General features: G+C 42.3%; 1 protein-coding gene across 1 annotated transcript in view; it reads left to right on the top strand.

Annotated features, from left to right (window-relative positions):
- LOC145444644 (uncharacterized) overlaps positions 1 to 14,868 on the top strand; it is a 226,754-nt gene that overhangs the window by 60,261 nt on the left and 151,625 nt on the right. The window lies entirely within an intron of this gene.

Genomic DNA, 14,868 nt, shown 5'->3' with positions numbered 1-14,868 from the left:
AATTTTTATTCAATAGTCAATTTCTTACATGCTGGCAATGACTCGAGTCATTTCGTATGACTCGACCAAGTCACATGACTCAAAACTCAAGCAGCCGAAACGGTGTTTCCTTGCAACTTGAAAAAAGTAAAGTTCCATATTATTGGTATTTCGTCTATCAGCACTTGTGAATAAAATGATGGCCAAAAATAGTTTAGAATGATGAAATTCTGCATATTATGAACACCAGGCATTTTATATCACCCAATCAGAGTTGTGAAAAATAGGGCTGAACCGGTCTTGAACTCTAGATTGAACACTGAACGCAATGACTTGGACACGGACTCGACCCTCTGCACCACGAGTCGAACTTGAGGCGGTGATGCATTGAATATGACTCACTGGACATGCTCGAGGTAGAACTATAAAAGTAAAATTGACTTGGCACCCGGAACCGTGTGACTTGATTACAAATCTGGAATTATGTCTTTGTAGCGCAGAATTGGAATGCCGCACTGGGTCATTTTGTTGGTGCTAAAGCATGTCGATTTTTACAATTGTTCATTTAAGCGGTAGCTTTTGTTCATTTCAATAAAATTTGCATTCAAATCGTAAATCATAAAACATTGCCATATCGCAGGGTTGCAACCAAGTCGCAAGGTCTTGAGTCACAAGTCAATTCCACCTCATTAGTTTTGACTAGAGTGACGTCAAGTCATTTTAAATCCATCACCGAGTCGAGTCTGCGTCATAGTCAGGGTTAAAAGGTATGAGTTCTAGTCACAGTGTTGAGACTCTAGTATGAATTCAAGTGATTGTGTTACCTGCTCATTTCCGCGCTCAATCACGTTCAACACACGATTTTACAACTCTGTTTGGTTGATATTTAATGCCCCGCATTATATGGTAGCTTACTACTCATCGGAGTTACTAAAAAATGCTTGTCCTGCCGGTCCGAGTCTCTCGAGTTTTATGACTCGGTCGAGAAATGCGCAATGATTCGAGTACAAGTCGAGTCAATACACAAATTGCCGCAACTCGAGTTAAGTTATTCCATATTTTAAAAATTGACTCGAGTCAAGTCTAGTCACTAAAATTTCGCGACTCGAATCATTAGCAACGTTTTTATAACCGTTTACGAAGCTACCATATCTTGCTAGCCACGTCTGGTTGTTTATCTAGAGCTAACTGTGCAAACACTGATTACGATGTATCCGTCTGTATGAATAAACACCGTTTGCTGGTTGACACAGCGTATTTTAGTAATGTAGCAGGGAAGATAACTGTCAGTAGAATAGCTTTAGTCGAAATCACAGCGGCATCAGTGCGCACTTATTTCTTTTAGAACAAGAAAGGGACGCAGATAGGATGCGCATTACGGCTCTGAAACAGATAAGGTTAAAACAATTGCTAATTTAGCAAGATAAATGGGCCACGCTTGAAAACCATTGGACTAGGAAGAAGGACAGGTGGAATGGTGGATATGCCAACCTTCGCAGAGTTGGTCAGTAACAAAGTACGTCCAGGAAGGTGTTACTTTTCAACCAAACTAATACTAGAATACTTCGAAATTTACACTCGTAATTAAGCTGCACTTTTATGATATTACTTTTAGAATACCAGCAATGACCACTATGCCCACTTCTGGAATAAACCGTCTTTAATAGCGCTGTTCAGACCACTGCATGATCCAGTAAAGTCATGGCTTGACATTTAGTATCCCTTTCAGCTATCACATGATCTCTAAAGAATAGCAATCAGAAAAAAAATGAAACAACATACTACAGCAGTCATAGCTGGTTCGACACCCCAACGCAGAATAATCTCCACCATCAACCATATTTTGGGATCCGGAAAGGAGGACACTTTTACTTTTTTAAAAACTGCAAAATTTAGATTGTTGGACTAAAAAACTGCTGATTCTATAATCATATTGGGTTTAATAATAATAAAGGTACTTCTTTCCGGCTCGACTCTCGGACTGCTCACTTTATGCCATAGTCATCTGGTGTAGTTTCCAGATGTTGACCCTTAAAAAGGTCGAGTTTCCAAGCCCCATTAGACCGAATGACCCACCTGAGTACCCGCACTGAGGATTTTTCTTCATTTATGACTATTTTTGTTGTGTCTGGCCATTACTCGAGATTATGGCAGGTGTCACCAATACGTGGCATGCGGCCCTCGGTGTCATATTTTGCGACCCGCGATCGGATTTGAGATTTTAGAAGAACAAAAAGTAAAGATTTTTAGAGCTGAAATTTATTTCAGTTTCAAAATATATTTTTTTTTTCGTTGTTTCAAAATAAGCTATTCTCCTGTGTCCAACATCACTATTTCTCACTAAATGAAATGACTTCGGCGATGACATCAGCATACCATCGAGCGAGAGTCAGATGATATGAATGGGCTGGGCATCGGGCATACTGCCTTGGCGGGCAATGGCCAACACCGACACACTTACAAACGGCTTAGGCCTTCCAACAATATCAAATGTTACGAGGAGAAAGTAGCTAATACAAACCCCAATGTCGATTCCATAGATTCGCCGAAAATCGTTGAACATCAAGATATCTTTGCTGTACTCTATTGAACTATTACTTATTTTGTGGTAACTATGCCCGTAATATATCTTGAGATTGCAGCAGTGTACTGACCTAAGCTTTATAAACGTAACTACTAGACTGTATGGCCTATATTTTGTCTCCAAATGATATCCTTACGGCCCGCGGACTGGACGAAATTTTAAAAGGGGTCTGCGACCCGGTTTGAAATGCCGACCCCTAAAATATGGTAACCCCAATCAACAGTATCTGATAAAATCAGAATACTGCGAAATTCTGCTAAAAGCACGGCGTGCGATTGCTACATAGCCTACTACCAAATACCAAGCAGACATTGTCAAATCGAAGCAAAGTTGAATGCATGCTGACTAGGACGCGAAGCTGAAAAGCGCGCATCAAAGAAATGCTGGTCAGAACAATTCTAGTGCCTCAGTGATTCGTTAAAGTAAACGATTCAAGCACTGCTATGACCAGACCTTCTTTTCTACCAGACTGTATTTTTCAAAGAAGGGTCAGCACTCCTCGAATTAACTGTCACCGGAGACCAGTGTTGGGATCAAGTCGCTACCTTCGAGTCACGAGTCATTTCGAGTCATTGCACATTTTGAGTCGAGTCAAGTCAAGTCAATCGGTTTTCGAAGGTGACTCGAGTCAAGTCAAGTCACTCGATTTTTGGAGGTGACTCGAGTCAAGTCGAGTCAAGTCAAGGCAAGTCACGAGTCAAGTCAAAATTAAAGTCAGGTTGCCTTTTCGAAGTATGAGACATGGTAGGGATGGTGTGAACCTCTGAAAGGTTCAGGTTCGTGTGAACGTGAACCTTTTTAAAAGGTTCTGTGTGAACACGAACGTGAACCTTGTGACGTCCCCTGACGTCATATTGCTAATTTAAACCCCATATTTCTATTAGGTGATTGCCTATGCCTATATTAATCTACTGTACACGATACCGACCGACGACTCTGGGCCACATAATAACTCAGTACTCAATTACATATTGACGTTTTAAACGTCGCCAAATGTATCAACTGCGGCAATCAAATGATATAAGAATCCCATAAAATCATAGTATCTTGCGTCGCTTCGCCAACAATTTCGACCTGATTGGACAATGTATTCGGCGTCTGATTATTGCCACATGGATATTAAGCAGAGTGTAAAATGGGTTTCTATATAGGCCTACTTGCTACCGATTAGCAAGTTATACAGCATTATAGCCAACACCCCAGTCGCATGGATTTGGTTTTTATGATACAGTCTACATATGTAGTCAAGATTGACCCCGTACGCCGGCTAGATTTTTACATCAGAAGACGATATCAATCTCATTGATTGGTTTGAGATTGTCAAGGGCATGCTCGTTTAGTGTTGAATGTTTATGCTGCCAACATCAGGCATAGAGTGGCCCGCAGTTGAAAGTCAATAAATTTGAACCAAAGATGTTATAATGCAGTGAAAATTGCAATATATGAAAAAGGTTCGCAGTGCAGAACCTACCAAGGTTCTATTGTGAACGCGAACCTCAAATTTTCCGAGGTTAACCACACATAGACCACGAACGTGAACCTCACGTTCACACCATCCCTAATGATTACGTCATTGCATTTTGCTAGCTGTCTGAAATACAGATTGAGTGGTCATTGATTTTAAACCGATAAACGAATATACACCCAAGAAGGCGCTGTATCGCTCACATATACGATCATACGTAGCCTCAGTTTATAGTTACCAACCAAAATAGAGAATAGAGAAACGAATTGATAAGATGCAATACATTACCCTTTACCCATTTACATATTGATATGATACAATTCGAGCCTGCGCCAATGGTTGAGGAGTATATAAACTATATTCGAATTCAAAATCAATAAAACAAGAGGTATATAATTTTCTATTATGTTACTTTACTACTGGTTTACGACAACGTAAGCTGTAAGCTTCGATCACTTCGTTTGTGGTCAATTTATTTGGTAGCTCAGTAAAATGCACGATCAAAATGATTGGTCGCTCTCACGGGTTACACCAGCGTTTCGCGAACAATCCGAACATATGCAAGATACAGTGATTTTTATCGACACCGATTAATTGATGACTTGAAATTGACTCGTGAATTTTGCTCCGAGTCACGAGTCATTACATATTTCTGATACGCCGAGTCAAGTCAAGTCAAGTCATTTTAGCAAAGTGACTCGAGTCAAGTCAAGTCACGCGAGAAAGGTGGCGCGTGTCAAGTCATGACTCGAGTCATCCCAACACTGCCGGAGACTTGCAATTGACTTTGCTATGACATGTATTTATCTGCGACCGTATCGTTGATATTTTGGTTTAGTCTCCCATTTGTGAGGATTGCAAGGAGTGCATATCGTATTATGAATCTATCGATGGATGGGTTAGTTTAGTTGGCGGGTGTGGTGTGGTGATTATCAGTTGACTTCGCTCGAAGTCATTCCACAATTTTTGTGGTGTATTCAGATTCAACATAATTTTTGTGTTGAATTCAAATTTAACATAATTGTACACGTCTATTAATGAACACAATAGCTATTTTGGTTCCCATTACATTCGAAAAATTTATAGGTGTCTAGCGGTACGTGAAAAGTCTCAAGTGTTCCAAAGTATTTTTCAGGGCTTTACGTAGCATAAACTGGTAATTCTAGTCACGTCAAAGTGTCTACAGTTACAATTTGTTCAGTAGCAGCTCTGATCTCTAGATATCAATTTAATTTAATGGTATGCAGTTTAGTATTTGATATCTTATTCGTCCGACCGCTATCCACAAACAATGTTTACTTTAGTTGAGCACCCTCTTGCTCATAATGTGTACATGTACACGGCAATCGACAATAAAAAAAAGCTGCAGATGTCACATTTACGGCAATCCTGCGATATCAGTGTTTGGCGTAATTTATGACCGAGGCAACGGTTTTAATCAGGATTAAGCAAACATCCAGTGGCACGTTCTCACTTTTGGTGGTAGTAAACAGCAACGTTGACTGATTGAATACTGTGTATTGGAATAAACTCGAATATTTCAGGTTGACACTGGTCATGGTCATTGTCATGGTCATGGTCATGGTCATGCATGAATGCATCGGATCGAGGTTATTAGAGGTGCGTAAACAAGATAGCATAATAATAGCGCGTCCAAGTGCTGAGTCGTCTCTCAATTCCTGACCGTGTCAGACAAGAAGTAATATGCGTAGCTTTGCCGCTTGGCATTCAACATTCTGGGATGGCACAGTGAATTGGTGCAAAACTTAGAAAGTCTTGAAAGTCTATCACTTTATCTTTTATGTCCAGCGGCATATGCACATCATGCATTCAGGCGTCATGCGAAATACAAATAACGATATATGACTTATTCGGCCGCGCCGTTCGCGCGTGTCCTGTGTATTTATCATACTTTTTAACACATAGCACTACCGTCCTATTGGTATTCATGATCCCGAAATTTTAATTCTAATAACAATGCACAAACCTTGTGTTATATTAGATGGTCCTTTAAAATGACGCTTCGACTGTTATGATACCTTGTTTTCCTGGATCGCATTCCACGTAGGTCATTTTTCTTTCATTTAAAAAATGAACTACAATATTCAGAAATGAGCCGCCGATAGCATATTCTTAATTGAAATTCTTGTAATAGCCATCGGTATTTAATTTTTGTCTCCCCCGACCCCAAAGAATAATAAAGCGACCTCATTACCCTAATTTGGGAACCCCTATGGTAATAATTCATCTATTCAAATCTATCTTATTTTGGCGTCGTAGTGTGGCAGTTCATTTGCGGCGTATCAGACGTGCGACATGCTTCTCCTTTGCAATGTGATGCGCATGATTGTCAGCAGCTAATTTTTTATTGCATATCACATTACTGTCGTGCTTATACAACATCATCACGAATATCAATGACTTATCATCGTTTTGGCACACAGATGTTGGTTGAACGTTCCTTTTTGTCTATATTCTCGTGGAAGCAAACTAAGTTTATGGTGCGTAATGCAAACCAAAATTAGTCTGGTAAGTCGACTTTAAAATTTGGAAGGGACTGCGAGCTTATGGGACAAGTTAGCAGACTTGGGAATAGCATTCCGCAACTAAAGAGTATTAAATTAAGATAATCGATCGCCGAACAAACATCAGTCAAATGAACTTTTACGTTTCGTTCAAATTTCATGTGAGCTGGGACATTTTAAAACAGAAATCGTAAGTACAACTTCGCTGTTGTAGCCTACGTCAAGAATTCCAAATCACTTTTTAGTGGAGTAGACACCGCGAAGTCTGGACTTCCCAAGTGGGTTGATAGTGCGTACAATGTGCAACGTGACGACCAATGCACCCCAAGGTACCTTGCACAGTCAACTGAAACAAACAAACCATATATCAGTCGACGCCAAACATATATTATGTGTACGGAACTCATTTTACGATCAAGTCGCAACCGCATTCTCTGTTTACTAATCGCTTATCTTATCGTCAACTGAACGAATCAAATTGATTTACAGACGAAGTTCGATGAATACTCGGATCATATATTCAAATATATTATTTATATTATTACGTAGTTAGATAAGTTCAAATGACAACATTCAAGTTATATAGCTATGCGTATGGATATCGTATTTGGAACATAAGACGGAATACACATGCGATTACCTAGCTTGCCACGCACATACCATTGTAATTTCACATTAAGAGAGAATTAAATTACTGTGTGTATATCGGTAATTTTTCAATATGCAGTAATGGCAAGATTGTCCATTTTGGAATAACACAATCCAAACAACAGTTCCGAAATATCCCCATTATTAAATGTCATATACCATTGGGCATACTTTTAGGTGATGCCGACATTAGTATTCCTATACTTTTAGCAGATCTTCAAGAAGTGAGGCACGGAACGGAAGATTTAAAAAGCGAAAAGTGGGTCATGACTATATAAATTGGAAAATATCGCATAGATCAGGGATTCTCAAACTGTGGTATACGTACCACTAGTGGTACGCAAGACCTGGTCCGATGGTACGCGAGCGGATCGGCGATTTTTAATTGTATTCAGTCTACGATTTGCCGTCCTTTGCAGCAAACCTCTATAAATACACTATATGCTCAAATACCACAGTCATGCAGCAATTTCACGACGTTGTCATTGAGCCATACTGGGTCAAAGAAAACCAATTGCCCGGTGAAATTGTCTACCTAGGTGACTAGGGCTAACATACCAACGCATCAGTAGTAGTGTTAGCCCTGATTCCTTACAGAAAGGTAGATAATTATTTTCCGGCTATCGGCTTAGCATACTAATGCATCAGTACAGCAAGGTCGATAAATTCAAACCATGTCGAAACGGAACTATAAACCAGAATACAGAAACGTATGGATTCATCGCAATCAAATACGGAGCAGAATGTTTGCTGCTATGTGTGCTTTCGGCCCCGAATCCCAGCTTGTTAAAAAGAGCACTTTGATTCAAACATGCAGATAAGAAAAGTCGAGAACCCATCCTCGGCGCGTTCGTGCAAGGAAGGGCCTCCGGCTATTAAATCGCCGATATCATCCAACTGAGCCTGGACAAGGGACATATATTCCTATGAGTTATGAATAATGTTATACCCCTCCCAGACAATCTTGTATGGAGGAAACAGTTGTATCTAGCAAATTAAATCCGCTTTTCTTATTATCGATTTGTGTTATGTGGTCTATCAACAACGCCTATTACTTATAATCAGGGTTGCCATCGACATGGACCAAAAAATAAGGACAGTCAAAAAATTAAATTAGCATGAAAAAGCGTTTTTGTACATATACTGCATATCACATTCCATACTTTTCACCAGAAACAATCTGCTCCAGCAACTCCCTGTTATTAGAAAGAGATTAATGGATCTCGCGACAGCTCAGTTCTAGGTTTACCTTGATTTAGGGCCGAAACAGCACTTCGTCAGCCCCCCCCCCCCCCTCAAAAAAAAAAAAGAAATATACAAAATTTCGTCACCTCGTTAAGACCAAGATGGAAAAAGGCCGCACACCAAGTTTAGACAAATCATTTTTGAGCGTATGGAGCAACAACTCCAGTAACAATGCTTGTCGTCTTGGTCCTGGCCGAAGAAAACTTATTTGCAATGTTGGAATCGGAGAATATTGCTTCGAACAATTGCGATGTGTAATCGTTGGTGAGGAATGATTGCTGGTGTTTGACAGTATAGAATGCCTAGGTACCCTCTGCAGCTGCTGCCTTGTAGTCTGAGGTCGTTGGTGCTGATCGACTTGTGGAAAAATTATTCATTGACTGGCTCAAATTATTCATCATGACACACTTCTTGTGTTTTGGGGTATCAATGTAAGTTGAAATAGCGGTCTCTCCTATGGCCTCCACGTTAATGTCACAATTGCAGATATTGCTATGTGGGAAACACTCGCCCTGCAATCTTCGTTAGATACCGTTGAATTCTCTCTCATAATCGACACGAAAAACGTTTTTACGCCTGTTTATTTCACTAATCAGATTTAAAAGTATATGCGCAAGTGCAATATAATTTGGAGAAACTTATCAATGATTTAGAGCTTTACTACTCTTTAACCAATGTATCGACTGCACTGCGCCTTTTTTCACTACGCAATAAATGCGGCTTTCCCCACAGCTTGAGCTTATTCTGCTGTGCACCAAACAGCAATAGCCAGGCATTACTGTTAAAATGACGTCCGCTGCGGTAGCTTGGTACAGCCGAAACTGCTGTACCCCCACTCACTGCTCTAGCTATCTCACCATTTAGAAGTCAAATCTTGTGGTGTGTACGTCACGAGAGTTCCTTTCATTTATGTGATAAAATCTCGACGAATAAGCTTAATTTTAGAATATTATGCAACATGCAACATAGATACCAGAAGAAAACGATCGAAGTTTTGTAGTGGTTGAAAATAAGACAAAATAAGGACGCAAGTCGAAAATAAGGACATTTCTTAGAAATAAGGACAGTCGAGTTTTCTAAGACGTGGCCCTTCAAAATAAGGACAAATCTTAGAAATAAGGACGGTGTTCCGACGCGGCACTGAAATCGATGAGTGGCGCTTTATCAGGTGTCGGGATCCTGTCTGCTGCACACTAAATCTGGCAATGGGTACTAGCAAGCGTTGTGTATCTCAAATCTCTTCTGTTTCAAATACAAGCAGTCCAGAACATACAATACGGAATAGCTTGTTCAGAATATAGTTAAATCGCGAGATTCACAAGATTGCTTGCTCGTCCGATATAGAAGTCGATTGGCGAGAAATGAAACAGGAACCGCGAGACATGAAGAAAAACGAGAACGGACGCCGCGACAATTAAATTAACCAATCAAATTAAATAACAATCAATCGATTGGACGTAAAGACCGACGTGAAAACCGACTAGCCGCGAAATGCTTGTCGCCGAAATATCCGATTCCCGCGTCGCAATATCCTCCCCCCCCCCCTTGACCGACAGTAGTCAGTCAACAGGTTCCAACAGATGAATTTTCTGAATGGGACGAGTCAATATACTTTTTGCCGTTTTCAACTTGAGCGTCCTTACAAGGCCATCTTTGCCTTCAATCGTATCGATGACTCGTGCCGTGAGCCAACTCGGTCTATTTAGCCCGTCTTCTGCAATAAGGCAAACATCTCCTATCTTTGGGGCTCGTTGCTGAATGTTCCATTTGTTTCGTCGAAGCAGCGAAGGTAGATACTCCTTGCTCCACCTTGTCCAAAAGTGTTTGAGCAGTGTCTGCAGATATCGGAACCGCTTCGTAATGTTGGCGCGTGTAGGCAAGTACGGTAGTTGACCGAGCGGACGTCCAATGCAGAGATGAGCCGGCGTAATAGCCTGCGGATTCCGGGAGTCGGCTCCCAAATAGGTCAGCGGCCTTTGATTGAGTGCGCATTCGATGTCTGTAAGTACGGCATACATTTCAACGTAGGTTAGACTGGCCTTACCTAATATCTTCCGGAGTGGCTCTTTGAGGGAGCGATTCATTCTCTCGTAGAACGCTCCGCGATGGGGCGCACGCTCTACTATGTACTTCCAGTGGATACCATTGTCGGTCATGAATTTCTGCAATTTTTCGTTATCAGCAGTACCTTTGAATAGCGCACGGATGGATAGTCTGATGAGCTTCTCAGCCTTCTTAAAGGTTTTCTGGTTGTCGCTGATTATCTCTCTGCACCAACCTCTTCGGTTCATCATGCGTCTCAATGCAGCTAAGAACTCTTCAGTTGACATACTGTTCGTTAATTCAAAATGAACCATCCTACTGTGGGGACAGGTAAACAGACAGATGTACGCCTTCTGCATAGTTTTGGTACCAGTGTCGATATAAACGGGTCCCGTAAAATCAAGACCCACTTCTGAAAATGCAGGAGCTACACAAATTCTTTCTGGGGGCAGTATTCCCATTTTCTGGGTCAAGGGTTTCGTGCGCCAATGTCGACATGTGATACATTTACGTAGGGCTCGCCTAACCTCGCCCCGAATATGGATAATACTGTAATACTCGCGGATGATTGCAATAGTGGTATCCTGTGGAGAGTGGGAATTCGTAGTATGAACATGCAAGATGAATTTTTCGACGAGAGAATGTTTTGAAGGAAGTATTACGGGATGTTTCGCACACTCCGGTAAATCGGATAGTAGCAAACGATTTCCTGCTACAATTAATTTGCGATCATCATCGTACTGAGGGTCCATGTTGATAAATATGCACTTACGCGACACGTCTTTACCACCTTGAAGATCGTCGAAGTCGCCTGCGAATTCGGATCGCTGTACGAGGCGCCATAAATGATCTCTGGCAAGATTGTACTCATTCGGTCCAATTAGGACGTCGTCGCAATGCGGGTCCAATGCCGAAAAGTTGCGATTCTTCCAACGAAGAATTCTCGCGGTGATACGAACGATCTTGTTGAAGTCGCTGTAATCTTTCTCAAAAAATGGAACCGAATCTTTAATATGAGCAACAAGGACATTACTTGCACTTTCCAACAACGGGGCGTCCAAAGTCATATTGTTAGGGAAAATTTTTGTTGGCCAACATGACTCGTCCTCAACTAGCCAATGCGGTCCATACCAGTATACGCTACTCGACTTCAAGTCGTGGAGACTCATGCCATGACTGTGTAGGTCTGCTGGGTTCTCGCAACCGGGGCAATGCCGCCAGGCGTCCGGCGAGACAAGATCATGTATTTCCTGCACTCGATTTCTGACGAAGGTTTTCCAGTATGTACTCGGCTTGGCGAGCCAGGCGAGAGCAATCTGCGAGTCTAACCACAAATAAATGTTGTCGACAGTTAGAACCGAGGACCAAGCGTCTAAGCAATACCGAACTAGTTTAGCGAGACAATGTGCCGACATTAGTTCTAGTCGCGCAACGGACATCGCTTTCAAAGGAGCGACTCTCGTTTTCGACATCAGGTAACGAATCACTACTGTACCTTCCTCGTCCATGGCTCTGAGGTATAGGACGGCGCCGTAAGCGGCTTCAGATGCATCGGCGAATCCGTGGAGTTGAATGTTCTTCAAACCAAGAAGCCCAACGAATAGATACCTTGGTATCTTTATAGATTCAAGCGAGGCCAGTTCCTCTGTCCATTGACGGTACTTGGTGGCTGTGACTTCATCGACTTCATCGTTCCAATCCAATTTCTTTCTCCATAAATCCTGGAGAAGAATCTTGACGCGAACTACAAAGGCTGCAAAATACCCGAAAACATCATAAATTTGACTGACTTTGCTCAGCATGGTTCTTTTAGTAACCAATTTGTCTTGTTCGCAGAGTTTTGGAGTCACATTACAATACATCAGATCATCAAGAGTATGCCACTTCAGCCCTAACGAAGAGGCTTCGCCACACTTAGCATCGTCTAAATCCAGCTCGCAGTTTGGCAATCGTGCGTGCTTCGGAATTTGTTCGATCAACTCACGGCTATTCGATCCAAATTTGACCAACGTCCATCCACCTGCCCGAAAGAAATCAACTAATCGGCGTTGCAATGCGAGTACTTCGTCAACGTTATCGCCGCCAAGATGAACATCGTCTACGTTCATGTTTTTCTCAATTATGTTCGAAATTTCCGCATCCTTTCCCTGCAAACGAGAGTAATGCAGAATGGTATGAATTGCAAGAAACGGACTGGAGGTAATGCCGAACATAACCCGGGTCATAACATAAACATCGGGTGGTCGAGTAGAGTCACAATTACGCCAAAGATATAATTGGTACCTTTGATGGTCTGGAACAACACCTGTTTGGCAAAACATCTTTTTGATATCCCCGCTGAGCGCAATCCTGTGAGTACGAAAACGAAGTAACACTGACGCAATATCAGGTAGTAAGTTCGGCCCCTTGAGTAGACAGTCGTTCAGTGACATACCTTGGCAATCTCGAGCACTCGCGTCGAATACTATGCGAAGCTTAGTGGAGGTACTGGATTCTTTGAATACCGGGTGGTGCGGGACAAAGTAATGAGGGAGCTTACCAATTTCTTCGAACTCGTCCTGAGTTAATTTTCTCGAGAACCCGTTTTTCTCATATTCCATGATTGCGGCGTCGTAGTTTCGCGACTTCTCAGGATTCCTACGCAGCGTCTTCTCTGCTGAAAGCAATCTTGAATAGGCCTCGCAGTAATTGGATTTCAAATCCGGCACGTCACGTCTGAATGGCAAGGAAACAACGTATTTAGAGCCGTCAAACTGAACCGACCTTTCGAACTGTTCCACGGCATCCCGTTCCTCTGCAGTAGGAATAGTCTTCTTGTCACAAATACCGATGCTATCTTGATCCCAAAATCTTTCCAACTTGTCGTTCAACGACTGCCATGGATCTGACTTCAATGAATCGTGATTTGGTGTAGTTGTGAGAAGTAGACAACTAGAGGTGTTACTCCTATCTTGTTCCAGTTTAACGCAAGGACCCGCCAACACCCAGCCAAATATAGTTTTGATCGCATAAGGCCCCATTTCCGGAACATCAGGACTAATCACCTCTCCCTGCATCAGCGAAAAATAGTATCGCCCTCCGAGAAGAATATCAATGGTCCAATTATTCCTTGGAAGGGGGTCGGAAAGGTTCAGACCGTCTAAGTGAGAAATTTGACTAGCGCACAGATCTACATTTCTTAAAGGCGCACAAATCACGCCTTCTTGAACGTAAGCCTCAACACTAACGTTTTCGAAGCCATCAGTGGACTCTAGCGTGAATTTTACAACGTCCACAACACTTGAAGCAGAATTACCTCCAAATCCACTAATGTCCACGCAATCGCTTTTAGTTGGCGTTAGCTTCAACGAATCTGCTAGTCCACGGGTTACAAAGCTCTTCTGGGAAAAAGAGTCGAATGCGATTCTAACCTGTTTCCTTTCGCCATTGTGGTTGATGCTTCCTAACGCAGTGGGCAGTAATGTGTCGATGTCCGCATCTCGCAAAACAGGGGCGGAAAGAGGCTTGCCAATGGTTGAAACCATACACTTGACGTCGCCCAATGGTTCCCCAGAAACGTGTAGCAATTCGTGGTGGGGTTTCCCACAGCCCACGACGGAACAACGCTCCTTACATTGGTGGAATGTCTTCGGATGACCTTCATGCCCTTTCGGAGATAAGCATCTGAAACATACTTTTCCAGGCTTATTCATGACCAAGTCAGCCATTCGCTGGGGGGGAGTCAAATTCAAAAACTCGTCACAGTATTTTAACATATGAGGACTCGAGCAGTAGCTACAGCATGGCGTTACGGATTGCGTTACCAGGGATTGCGCAGAAAACGATTTTTCAACTTCACCGGCAACGCAACTAGTCAGTTTATCTTTATGTTGCGGCTTGTCACGTGCGTCAGTAGGGCGACGCCCACTCTGCGACTGCAAGGACTCCATCGTCGCCAACTCGGTAGTCAGAAATTCGAACAAGAGATCGGAATCAGGAACTTCATCGTCATCGATCATAGGACTAATTTTCCTGATCCAACGTTCGCGCAGCGTACCCGGCAGCTGAAACTCGAGTACCTGTGTAAACAGTTGGTCCCAAGAGACGTCATACTGCGTTAATATCGCCCTTTTTGCAGTGGCGGCATCGAGTAGCCTCCTGACTTTATCGATCTTAAATTCGACTTTCTCACCTTGCAGCAAGTCTTTGATGTGATTTCTCACTATGGCTTGTTTCTTCCCGTACCTTTTAAGGACAGCGTCCACGGCAGGCTCATAACTCACGGCCGTCGAAGGGAACCCATTAAGAAGGCCGGATGACGATCCTTTGAGAGCCGCCTTTAAATAAGTAATTTTGTAAAACCGACTGACCTTTGGATTTTCGTGAACCAGCGGCTCGAA

This window comes from Botryllus schlosseri, chromosome 1, assembly GCF_051294905.1.
Source record: "Botryllus schlosseri isolate E-star chromosome 1, Bs_hap1, whole genome shotgun sequence".
Classification (NCBI taxonomy): Eukaryota; Metazoa; Chordata; class Ascidiacea; order Stolidobranchia; family Styelidae; genus Botryllus; species Botryllus schlosseri.
This window is presented reverse-complemented; position numbering and strand designations above follow the sequence as displayed.